Consider the following 12,379-nt stretch of genomic DNA (forward strand, 5'->3'; position numbering starts at 1 on the left):
ATACTAGTACTATAACGGTAATGTTATTCCTGTGACAGGATTTTTGTGACCTTGATAGTATGTGATGGAGCCGTATAGGACTATCAGACTACTTTTCGCTCCAGAAAGATGGTTACTGTGAGGAAATAATATCAAAACAGACGGGTATCTAATCGAGGCCCTATTGCTAATCAAGCAAACTGAAATTACATAAAAGGAAACGGTCCCCAGCCTAATCATGCAAAGCTGTACTCAGTGCCAGTATGATTTATAAAGGAAGTTAGCTTTGTGGTAAGATATACGACAGTAGCACAGTTTGACAAATAATGTTCAGGTAAATTGACTTCAAGTACATTGGAGACGTATAAACGTGTTCAGTCAACAACTCGCTCTGATAAACACTTACTGTCTGTACATCACAGTAGGAAAATGATGATAATTATAGATAAATAATTACTAATGGAGGAGCGCTATTGACATAGAAAAGAAGTTCTTTTGTCAGCTTAACTATGGGAAGTTATTACTATTGAAATAGTTATGAATTGAAAGTATTTTTTGTACTGATTATTAATTCCATTATTCAAGGAACATCACTACCCTATATTATTTAGCTCAAATGAAATATTTGGCACCTGGATCTAGCATAGTTTGAATAATTGCAGCCAGTTGCTTACCTTTGATTACTGTTACTGTAATATGACATTTTAAACGTGACCCAACAACCAGCACGGGGACCCCACAAACTAATTTATCGGTAAATTCAGATCGTGGCTGAACACTTTAGTCACGACATAAAATGGAAAACACTGTTAACTGCGTTACACATAAAACTGTAAACGATGTTATAACAATTAAAATCTCTGAACTGTTTGCTTTAACTGTCCATTCATGAAAACTACTTGGGAGTATTTGAAAGCTTATTGTCACTAAATAATTATATACTTTACGACTCCTCAAAGTCGGTTAACTTTTGTCAAAGAAAATAATTGCTCCTCACTTCAGTAAAACAGAGTACTGGAATTCCTCGTTCCACTTGCGACAAGATCGTGTGAAGGTAAATGACTAAGGATCAAATATCATAGCTCAATATAAAGTTTACAGAACACAAGATTATTATTGAAAACGAAAATATAAGTGGTCCATGCAATTATACAGTACTCAACTGACAATTTGAGATTAAGGTGGTGGCAACGTAGATGTCCTGCGCTATTAAAAAATGGCGGCAAAAGTACCCATTGTTCTTCCTGTTTGACGAGTTCTGAAAATTCTCTTCCTAGCTTCGGATTTTCGTAGTACAGAGCTAACGAAAGTATGTCATGAACAACCAGCTGCGTTACTTCCACATCTTAGGCTATATTGTGTAACCTTGCAGTTCTTCTCGCCTCTTTCACTTCACACAATGTGCATCCATTGCCTGCTAGCCACCGACTGATTCATGCCCCACAGGAGCCCCGCAGTTCGACCTTCGGATCCCGCCTAGCCAGTTCGGTTGTAGAGGGGCTTGCCTCCAAGTTTTACATGATTGAGAAGCTACTTTCACTATGTATAAACAGTATTACAATAAATTTTTAGTTTTTATGTTCCATTACAGCACATTACTTTTGAAAGTATATTCATAGACTAATTACAATGACATAAATTATCATGAATAAAGAATACAACATTGCAACGATGTTACATCAGAGAGCATAGTTACACAGAAGTCACAGTAGGTAAGAATAGAAAAATAATTTAGATAAGACCACTATAGTCACTTGATGAATGTGTTACACATGCCCCATGTTTCAGTGATGTTTCCTTTTGGAGAAACATCACTGAAATAGCCAAACACCTCGAACACTATTGGGCGAAAGAAATAAAAATTTGCAAAAACATGAAAACAGCACTCTCTTTACGTAAATAGCAATACAAAAACAGAGAACATCAGTCCATTTTACATAAGAACAACATTAGTGACATTTTACATAATAACTCATCGTGGAGAAGAAAATTTGTATTACAGACAGCACTGGATAACAGTGGGTACACCCATATCATAATAATACATAAATAAGAGAACGCTTGATACGTAAATATAAGGGATAAAATGTGATACAAACTTTCATGTAATCATTATTTAAATTATGTTCAGTATTTACAGTTGCTTACCAGAAACTTCAAGCAGTCCGTTTATTTTGCATTCAAGACATTATGGGTAGCTATTTCTCAAATTTTCATAATTTCCGTAAATGCTACTGAAGATTTTACTTTCAGTTTTGTACATGGAAATCCATTACGAAAAATTATAACTTCCACCAGATAAGTAATTTTATCGGAGTTAATTTTTTTATGCTGTTCATGAAAATAATACAACAATATTCACAAGAAGCATAGACTTTATCAGCGCCCCTCCATAACTTCAGGCAGTCTATGCCAAGACATTAACTTGTAAACCTTGCTTTTGCAAGTGATCGCTTCGTAGCCGACTTAGGTATTTGGCAGTCTTTCTGAAACACATTTTTCTGCTCTATCTAATTAGAAAGAAAATATGCTGCCTATTTCACATATTGGCTGTCTGTTTTATCAAGATGCAATTCGTCATGCTGTATAGCCCGTTAGCATTTGATTTCAATTTTTTCTAATGTCCATTTCATTCTATACGCTGTTACATCGTTAAGAATTTGAAACTTATAGACAGTTATTAGTAAAAAAGCAGAGAAGAGTCTGTTTAGCAATACGCAGTGCTCCTGCCACTTTTATGTGGCGATCAACAAATCGTCTACATGTATTGTCAATCTAGGGCTTTGTTCCCGTCCTAATACTGAATCTGAAGCCTTCATAAATACCGAAACAAATGTGTTAAGACCAAGAGGGACAACTGTATACTGGTAACATCTCCCAGCAAATAAAAAAGCGGTATATTTGCGAGATTCTGCATTCAACGGAATCTGCCCGTACCCAACTGTCAAATCTTGGCTTGATAGGTACCGCTCATTATGAAACTTTTGCAGCATCTCGTCTAATTTTCTGGTAGATCTACTTCTCTCTTGACAAAATTAAAGTCCGTGCATCAGTCACCACTCGCACGTCCCATCTTGCTTAATTACAATAATCAGAGGACTATTAATCAGCTGTTGCTCCGTTCAGTTACCCCCCATTCAATCATGTTATCTATTTCTACCCGTACAACTCGTTTCTTAGATAAGGAAACCGAAAAAATAAGGAACGATAAAGGTCTCACGAAAAAAAGTTCGGGTGCCAGAGTTTCGATATAGTACCCAAAGTTCTTAACTAGCCCAGGTTTGTCCGAAAATACATCCTGGTTTCTTTCTAATATTCTAAACTTTTTCAGATTTTTACAATGATTTCTTTGAGACTATACTCTTTCAGACTGTCATCAGCTAAGCTTCTAATAAGGTACATTTCAAAGAAAGTACACAAACCTTCGTTTACAGGATCAATTTCTGATTCCAATGACTAGAATTTAGCGTCTTATGAAAGTTCAGTTTCTTCCAAATTATCGCATTTGGTGATAATTTTGAAAACTCTCTTACTGCAGTCACTAACTACCTTTTCGTTACTAAACCGATCTACCCCAAAATCATTTCGGCGTTCAAATCTGCAGCGAATTCGTACTATTAACCCCTCGACTTTGACGCCATGTACAGACGTTATTACTAATCCATCTTTGTGTAAAATGGACTCAGAAAATGACAGCGATATGGTCCTGACTTGTGACCCAGTGTATACGAGGTCTTTTAGATTAATGTAAATTTTGACAGGAATGATGGTTTGTTTAATTATTCTAGTGTCGAAGCTATTTTGTTCCTCCCATAGCAAATCATAAGATCATTGCAAGACATGTTCACCTACAAATCACATATGCCTGGAGGTTTTTTCGGATTCTAGATTTTGAAGTCTATACGCCTTCCTGGATTTCTGTTATTTCAATATATTCTTCATCCGAACTAGCTTCTATATCTGACCATTCTGGATCGTTGTTCGGTCCTAACAGAAATGCGTCTTCCTCCTAATGTTCTTTTACAGCCAACAAAGGCTGAAGACATGTATCCAATGAATCCGAGAGGTCGTTTCTTGCAAATTATTGGTCAAAGGGTGTGCAGAGACTCCTCTGAAAGAATTATTCAAGTCTGAACCATTTTGTGAGCTCCAAGGTAGCGTCATGAGCTGATTCGAAAAACACATTAGAAACAAAAAATTGTTACGAGACTGCTGTGAATCATGATATACTTCGCATTCGGGAAGCTAAGTTGTCCTGGCTGATATGTGAGAAACTCATTAGTATGCCAAACAAGAATATGAATATTTTCGTGTCCACATTAGTCAATATTGATCTAATAGATGAAGATACGAAGGCAAGTGCAAGACGTGTGGGCTTCCTGGTCACATAGTAACACTTGGTCACACAACGACAACTGCTATCTCGACTCCATAATGGATTATATCAAATATTCAACAGTTTGTTCTGCTGGCGATTCGTTATTCAGGAATGCTTCGTCAGGAACGCTGAGGATTTCATCTTCTTATATTCTACTCATTAAGACCGTATTTCTTTGCTTACTATCGGGTCACGTCCTATTCTTTACGTCCCTTTTCGCCTTTCACTATTGCCTAACCCTTTGGTCACAAAATTCCTTGTGAAATCCTCTCACTCGCACTGCTTTAGCCCTTGTACATGTCATTGATTTGTTCACATCAACTAGCAAATTTTATCGTTATTCAAACTGTCCCCGGCTCTTTTATTCTCGTCTATGAACATGTTCACGTTTTTTCTTGCACTGGTGTTACTATCTGTCGAAGCACGTTCATTGCATTCTACTATGACACCCTCATTGTTTTCTACTGCCGTAACCATAGCTTCCTTACGAATAGCTGATTGGCACGATGCACTCTTCGCTGGCCGACTCTATTTCCGCATGCTACTGTAAGTTTCATCATCTGCCTGTAATGACTCATTCCTGGGCGCACCTGACGCTTTGCTTGCAGAGCCTTGGGGTGCTTCGCAGTCGCTCTCTCGCGTATTGGGTCCATTACGTCTACGCAGGTATTGTTTCTTACATTTGGCTGCAAAAATATTACCTCGTTTGTTTGGCCCACAACATACGCAGACCTTAGTTTCCCACGTGGTTTTTGCAGTGGTAATGTCGCAGTATAAATCGTCTCCTGCGAATGACTGAAGTATCTCGACCTCGTAGAGTAATATTTTGTTCATTATCTTTGGGATTATTAATAATAGTGTTATTATGGGGATAGTCACGATTATATCGCCATTGATCTTCATCCTCTACTCTTTCTAAAAACGCAGAAAAACTTTTATGACCGCTTCCTGTATCTCATCGAATTGGCAGCTTTATCCACAGCTCCCAAATAATCTCAAATTTGGATCGTCTATTTCTTAAAGTGTGTTAGATTTAGGTACCAGGACTCACAGAAATCTTTCACTGTGTTTGTGCCCCTATTGTCATACAATACAGCCATTATGAACTCTCGCCATAAAAAATCTTTTTTTGTTTTCCTCGATAACATTTTGTTTGCATTCACTGTACGCTATCAGATCAGTGCTCAAAGTTAGTCGCCATCGTTTACCATCACTTGCTAATGCAGTGATAATATGTTAATGTTTTCTTGATCTGGCAAATAATCATTTCGCAATTTTCCAGTAAATCTTATTGGTTCCAACCAGTGTGTCTTTTGGCACGATGAAAGCGTTCTCCACCCTATAATAGTTTGTTACGAGGTATCCTATCGCTGACATAAATCTAACTGTCTCTTATTTTCCTTTCAAGGTCTCATATCTTGCTTTGAATTTGTGAAGTGTTTTGGCTAAATTCTGTTCACGAGTATTTGTTTGCTTATTTCTTTCACAGAATCTACCACTGTCTCTCTTAAACGTGAGATTTCATTTCCACATTCGTCAACAATTTTCGGTTTCAGGCCGAAAATTTTTTTGTCTACTTTCCATACCACTAAAAGCTCTAACGTTTCTTGGATCTTTATGACTTCTAAATCGAACCTTTCGTTGATATCATTGATCTGTTCCTGCATACTTGCTACATTGGTATTTATGCTATTTATTTCAAGTTTCATGTCCCTGATTCCAGAACTCAAAACACCTACTTTCTCGTCTCCTTTTTCGATCATTTAACTCTGTTATTAATGTTAAAACTTGTGTGACCACTAATTTGTGTTTTGAACTGGTTATCAAAACCAGTATCTAGTTTATCGAGACCACTAAATTGTGTTTTGAGTTGGTTATCAAGACTACTACCTTGAGTCTTAATTTGACTCTTAATATTACTAATTTGTGTAGACAAAAGTTTGAATAGGTCGTTCATGTTTAATGGTGTTTCATTATCCTTTTCTTCTGTGTCATCCTGTCCTGATTCTACATCAGGTGATTCTGTCGGTCTTTTTCTATTTGCGAAATACTGAACATATCAATCGATTCATTTACATAATCAATATCTTCCCTGTAAGCTTCCTCATTCGTTCTGTCCTTTCATTCCTGCTTTATTTTTGACGGGCTCATCATCTGAATTTGTCCGTTGACGTACGAGTGGAATGCTTCGTAAACCAGTTGCCGCTACGGCGCTACCAGTGTATTCATTTCGGTAACTGCTGTCGGGTTCCATGAAGTTTCTCGGTACGCCCTGTAGTGTCTCTTCATGTCCGCTTTGGTTTACTACTGTTTTTGTATGCTGAACTCCAGTAATATTTTGCTGTTATTTGTTTTATTGTATTTATTGCAAGTTCATGTCGCTGGACATTCAGTGCTTGTAAAACGATTATTCTGCGCTTAGTATGTATGTTATGGTCTATAGTACACTGTGTAAGAATGTAATGAATGTCCTGTCACGTGGCACCAGATATAACACCACCGCCTGCTATTATATTAGTGCTATACCGTTAATGTTGTTCCTGTGAAAGGATTTTTGTGTCCTTGATTGTGTGTAATGGAAACGTATCGGACTATTTTTTGGTTCTAGAAAGAGGTTTACTAAGGGGAAACAACTGAAAGAAAAAAACGGGAATCAAACCAACTTTCTATTGGTAATCAAGCAAACTGTATTTACTAAAATTAAAAAGAAACGGTCGCCAGCTTAATGGGCCCCAAAGCTATACTCAGTACTAACATGAATTATGAAGAAGAAAGTTAATTGTGTGGGTTGCCTTTACTTGATACTAAAACCCTGTTTTACTCATACGGGCAGGGTATCTAGTATGATAAAAAAAATTATTATTATTAAATATATTTAAATTATTTCAATTTAAATCTGAGTTTCATACTAGAATGTCGTGTTCCCAGTTTGGCACAGCTTTGCCACAGGAGACACGAAAGCGGTCGAAGACGTCCGTCTTCTGGTCGGCTCCTGATCGTTGTCAGAAGGAGGCTAGTTTTTGATTACGCAAAGACTTCTATTACTTGTAAAAGAACAACCCGGATTTCTTTACGTAATCAGTATGAATTTTATAATTACCTAAGGGACCTTTAACAATGAACAGTAAAAGATATGCATTTGCAAATGAAATCATTCATAAATGGGGCAGCTATGAGTCGTATAGAAGACAAGGAGCGGCCTTCTGTCTACGACCAGGATGCCGCAGTATTCTCTGCTGTAGTAAAGGCTGTTTCACATTCATAAAAATAATATGACATGGAGATTAAAAAAGTATAAAGCAAAAAAAAAAAACAGAATAAGAAGTCTGGTAAACACTAAATATATTCTAATAATTCTCACAAGCAATTAGAGCTACTTTATAGACAGCATAACTTACGTAAGTAATTATCTAACTCCATGGTGCGAGCAGATTTCAGTCTGTCCTGTACTAGCTCCTATGTTCGCGTTTTTGTCACAAATTACAGTCACTTTTCTCCTTCGTTAAAGACAATTCTTGCACTGTTCAACACCTCTGATAACAATAGCTTGCCGAGTTACAGTTTCGAACATAAATTACTTGAATGTTATTAATTAAGAATGTTGTCTGCACGCTGGCAAGACCGCTCACTTTGTTAGCTTAAAGTCGACCTCCTTTACGTTTTCACATCACAAGCAGAAGTACATTAAAAAAAAAAAATCTGAAGATCTACCAAAGTTTTTTTTACTGTCATCTTTTTTTTTAGATCGAAGCGGAACGTCGTTCAGCTTCTGTTAAAATGCTTCTTTGACTGCGTAATCGATGTATTAGCGTCCGCGCTAGATGCGCATCTTTACAGTTATGTAAATTATACAAAACAAATGTCTTTCAAAGGGTACTCAAAGCTTTCATAGGATGGAAATACCAATAATATTACATCGCTTCCCGCGTGAGGAGTAATGAGTCTGAAAGATCGTTACGACTCACGCGCAGTCGTAATATTATTGGTTTCACGTACTTAGTGAATGAAGTATTTAAGGATCTCTCCTTGTAGGGAGCAAAACAAACATAACATAAGGCACATAGAATTATATACATTTCACACTATGTCGTCAAAGCTACTCACAATTGCTTGATCATTAACAAACTTGGTTGTGGCATGATGCCATCATAAGTGTTCAAGGATTTAACGTAGGTTCTCAAGAATTACTCTCATTCAGTCAATTGAGACATTGAAATACTAACATAGATACAAGTACAAATTAAATACACATACAGATACAAATATACATAAATATTGACAATAAGAAAAAAAAAATTCTATTACAGTATTGGTGCATTTCCGCCAATTGTGAACAGAACATAAAACTTTTATCAGTCTTCCTCGTAGCGACGTCACTCTTCACTTTTTAGTTGGGAGTATTTCCCATGAACTCGGGTCATTTTCACAGGGAAATTCTTTCATTCCCTGTCACTTTTCACTGCACTACAACTGGGGATCACTTTTTCACATTCTGGTGAAAAAACACTGGGAATTTCACTATGTGAAGAGGGAAGTGATATTTCTTGACTCGACGATCCATCGGGTCATGTCGGGAATCAGGAAAGTTGATGACTGGTTCAATGACGAATGAGTCAGTTTGGTGGCTGTCTTAATCTCATTCCAATTCATGTTTCAGCACATGAAAATATAGAAAAAAAATCTGTATTAGGACTTGCTCATTAACTAGCATCTTAATCTAAGGGAATATAGAGTAAGAATTTAAGACAATAAAAATTACTACATAGACTATGTACATATACATTGTATATTATTCATATTTTGTGTCTAGGTTTTATATTCTTTCGTTAGCAAATATTAGCAAAACACGTTTCGTCTTGTACAGGTCTTTCTTAAGCAATGTATTTAGCAATATTGCCGTAGCAATTTTCATAGTTAAGGAAAAGTCATCATTAGTGTCCTTTTAATGTAAATATAGTAAAATCGTGCGTAGTTTATCAACGTTTTATTATTTTTATGTCCATTTTCATCTCAAATCTGGAGCACGCTCGCGCCCGTTATGGAGAGGAATGCTTATTGTTGAGTACGGGCCGGCGAGCAGTCATTGAATGTTGCCACAGTGCTTCACAGTCACGTGGTAACGAACTGGCCGTTTAACAGCGTTGGCAGTCCGCGTCCTGCACGAGGCAGATAGTTCTGTGGCTGCCAACCTTTCTTTTAACTTGTGCATTTTGTTGAATCGTGGGTACTGGAGCAGCTCGTCAAGGCGACATGGTCAACCTGGACGGTAAATTGACTGCACCAGCGACGAAGAACAGTCATCGATGAAAATGACTACTGTCACCTATTGCAGTAAGTACAATAGCTTGTCTATCCTTTGACTGATAGTCACTGTATCGTCGTTGCAACGTGAGAATACTTGTAATGCTACTTCACACGCGGAACATCACACGTGTCCATAAGTTTATTACAGTTTTGATTCACACAAGAGATAACTAGTTGTTCGTGTACATACATGTGTCAAATTACGATTTTACACACGTGTCCATTATTTTGTCACTGAGTCACACGCAGCAGTCCATACGTGTCCATATAGGTCTCTCTATACCACAGAGTAGCACAGGTAATGCTAAAATTACTTATCACAAAAGGATCATTTACAAAACAAACATAGTTTCTTTTAATTACTGTCCAAGACCTAACGAAAAACGTGTTTGCTATTCTGAATGGTGCTTCTGATGCACGTTAGATTTTACATGTATTTTAAATCTGATTCTTTTCCTTTTCTTATTGTTCTATAACAGCCTTTTTTTGTTTCTTTTTCCTCGGTTACATCAATAATCAGTAAAATATACCCACTTTGGCGTGCCGAACAGTTCACGTTCAAAACTTCATCTAACAGAAATCGGGAAAATTATTCATATTTCCTAGGATGCTTTTGCTCACAGCAAATCAGATTTACATCACGTTTCGATAAGTAACTGCAGATACGCATTAACCAACGAGCCACGATCGTCAATACACACAATATACACACGTCAAGTCTTTTGAACCAATTTCCAAATTTCTTCCCCTACCGGGTAGGGTAGAAAGGTAAGAATGCTAAAGAAGAAAACTACAATAGGATAGTGCAAGGAAATGAAAGATACGAAGATAAATAATAGGTGAAATAATCAGTTTAGCAAATTCATTCTTCGGCTCCACCGTTTTTAGTGTCATCCACGTGGCATAACTTGACTTCAGTATTAAAATGTCGCACAAATCCGCTTCCAAAGCATCTTCAAATATATCTCAAAATCACGGCATGTGGACATAGCAGAAGAATATAAGCAGACTATCTCAGTCCTCAACTAGGTGTCTTAATATTGAAGGTTTCTGTATAATACTTGTGACATAGTAATAGTCTCTCTAAGTTTCTCCAATACAGGACCTAATTCTTATTATAAATGCAAATTTCTTAACTGGTTGACTCATAGTAATAAATAAATTAAAGTTGCTCTCCAGTTGCGGTTACCATTATTAATTTCTTTGTACATTAACTATATGTTGCTGCTTATACTCAGTGTAATCTACAGATTACAATGTATCAGTTTTGCATCGTACATGATTCTAGCGACTTAAAATATCAACCCTTTGAAAGCTTAACTTAGGTTAATACTTCACATATACGAACATTCTGGTCTGAATGAGGGATTTAAAGAAAACCTTTACTACTTGGTAATAAGGAGATTTGCCATAACTTAAAACTAAAGCAGCAGGTAGCACTTTGGCACATCCCTTACTCAATTCAACGACTGCAGTCTTCTCGTGCTCAAGAAACTTAAAACTACCTTAAAACTAAAGCAAATCTTATTTTCCAAATACGTAGAGTACCTTCTTCAATCACTTCATATCTTTCAAGCTCCATCATTACTTTGTGTCCACCTCACTCAAATGATTACGTCACCTGCAGAATACATGTACATGCTGTTGATTCACATACTTTCTAAACAGATCACACTCTTGTTTCAAGTTGCAGCTTAACATAATAAATGATATTTTTTTAAATGTTTTTCATGGTACTTCTTCAGGTCTACATGGTGGTAAAGTCCTTTTATTCGTCCACTAACTGGATCTGCCAACACGTAACAACCAATATGTGGCTTCCTGACTATAACAAGCGGTCCTTCGTATAAGTGTTGCCACTTACGATTTTTACGTAAGATGAGAGGTGGTTTGAAGTGTGTTCTCAGAAGAACTTTATTGATATGCCTGTAAAATGCCTTTTTTTCTTAAATTGGCATGAGTTGTGAGAGAGATCAGGGCTTGTCTTAACTTATTATCTAGGTTGACTTCTGGACCTTGTATCTTGGGGATAGGATCAGTCTATTCGTTGCTGAAGGTGTGAAACCTGTCGAAGTGTGCTTTTAGTTTTCCACATGTTCATTAGGTTGAATTTCGCTCACAATTACCTTTGAAGTACCGGGCGGTACGCTCGGTACGAAGTTTGCTTCCGTATTCCACCTAAGTTGCGGGCTATTTGCCGGAATTTCAGTCGAGATGGTGTGTGTTGGCGGGTTTGCTCGGGCATAATAGATGCGAGAATTTTGAGGTTCATGATTTTGACTTTGATAGTTGGTAAAAGGTGGAGGACTATTCCTAAAGTTTGGAGCATACTGTTGTTTGTATTGCTTGGAAGGATCTGGAGGATTTCTCCCTTGAGAACAGTGCTGGAATCTAGGATGGTTACCATACTGCTGCTGACTGTTGGTGTTAATCCAACGTCCTTTACCATTGAAATTATTATTTTGGCGATCGTTATTGTAGTGATAGCGATCATTGTAATTAACTAGTGAATTACCGTATTGCTGTTGTGTTGTCTGGTATATGGGGTGGTACCTGTTTTGATCCTGGAATTTATGTTTCTGCTTCCCGTTACGGCGATAGTAGTTGTTATTATCGCACGGAACGTCGTGTCCTTTACTGTTGTTGGGTTGGTATGACATACCTGAGTCTGCGCCTACACCGTGCGGCTGTGTAGTGTGCGGGCCAAGATTACAATTA

The sequence above is a fragment of the Schistocerca nitens genome, chromosome 4, assembly GCF_023898315.1.
Source record: "Schistocerca nitens isolate TAMUIC-IGC-003100 chromosome 4, iqSchNite1.1, whole genome shotgun sequence".
NCBI lineage: Eukaryota > Metazoa > Arthropoda > Insecta > Orthoptera > Acrididae > Schistocerca > Schistocerca nitens.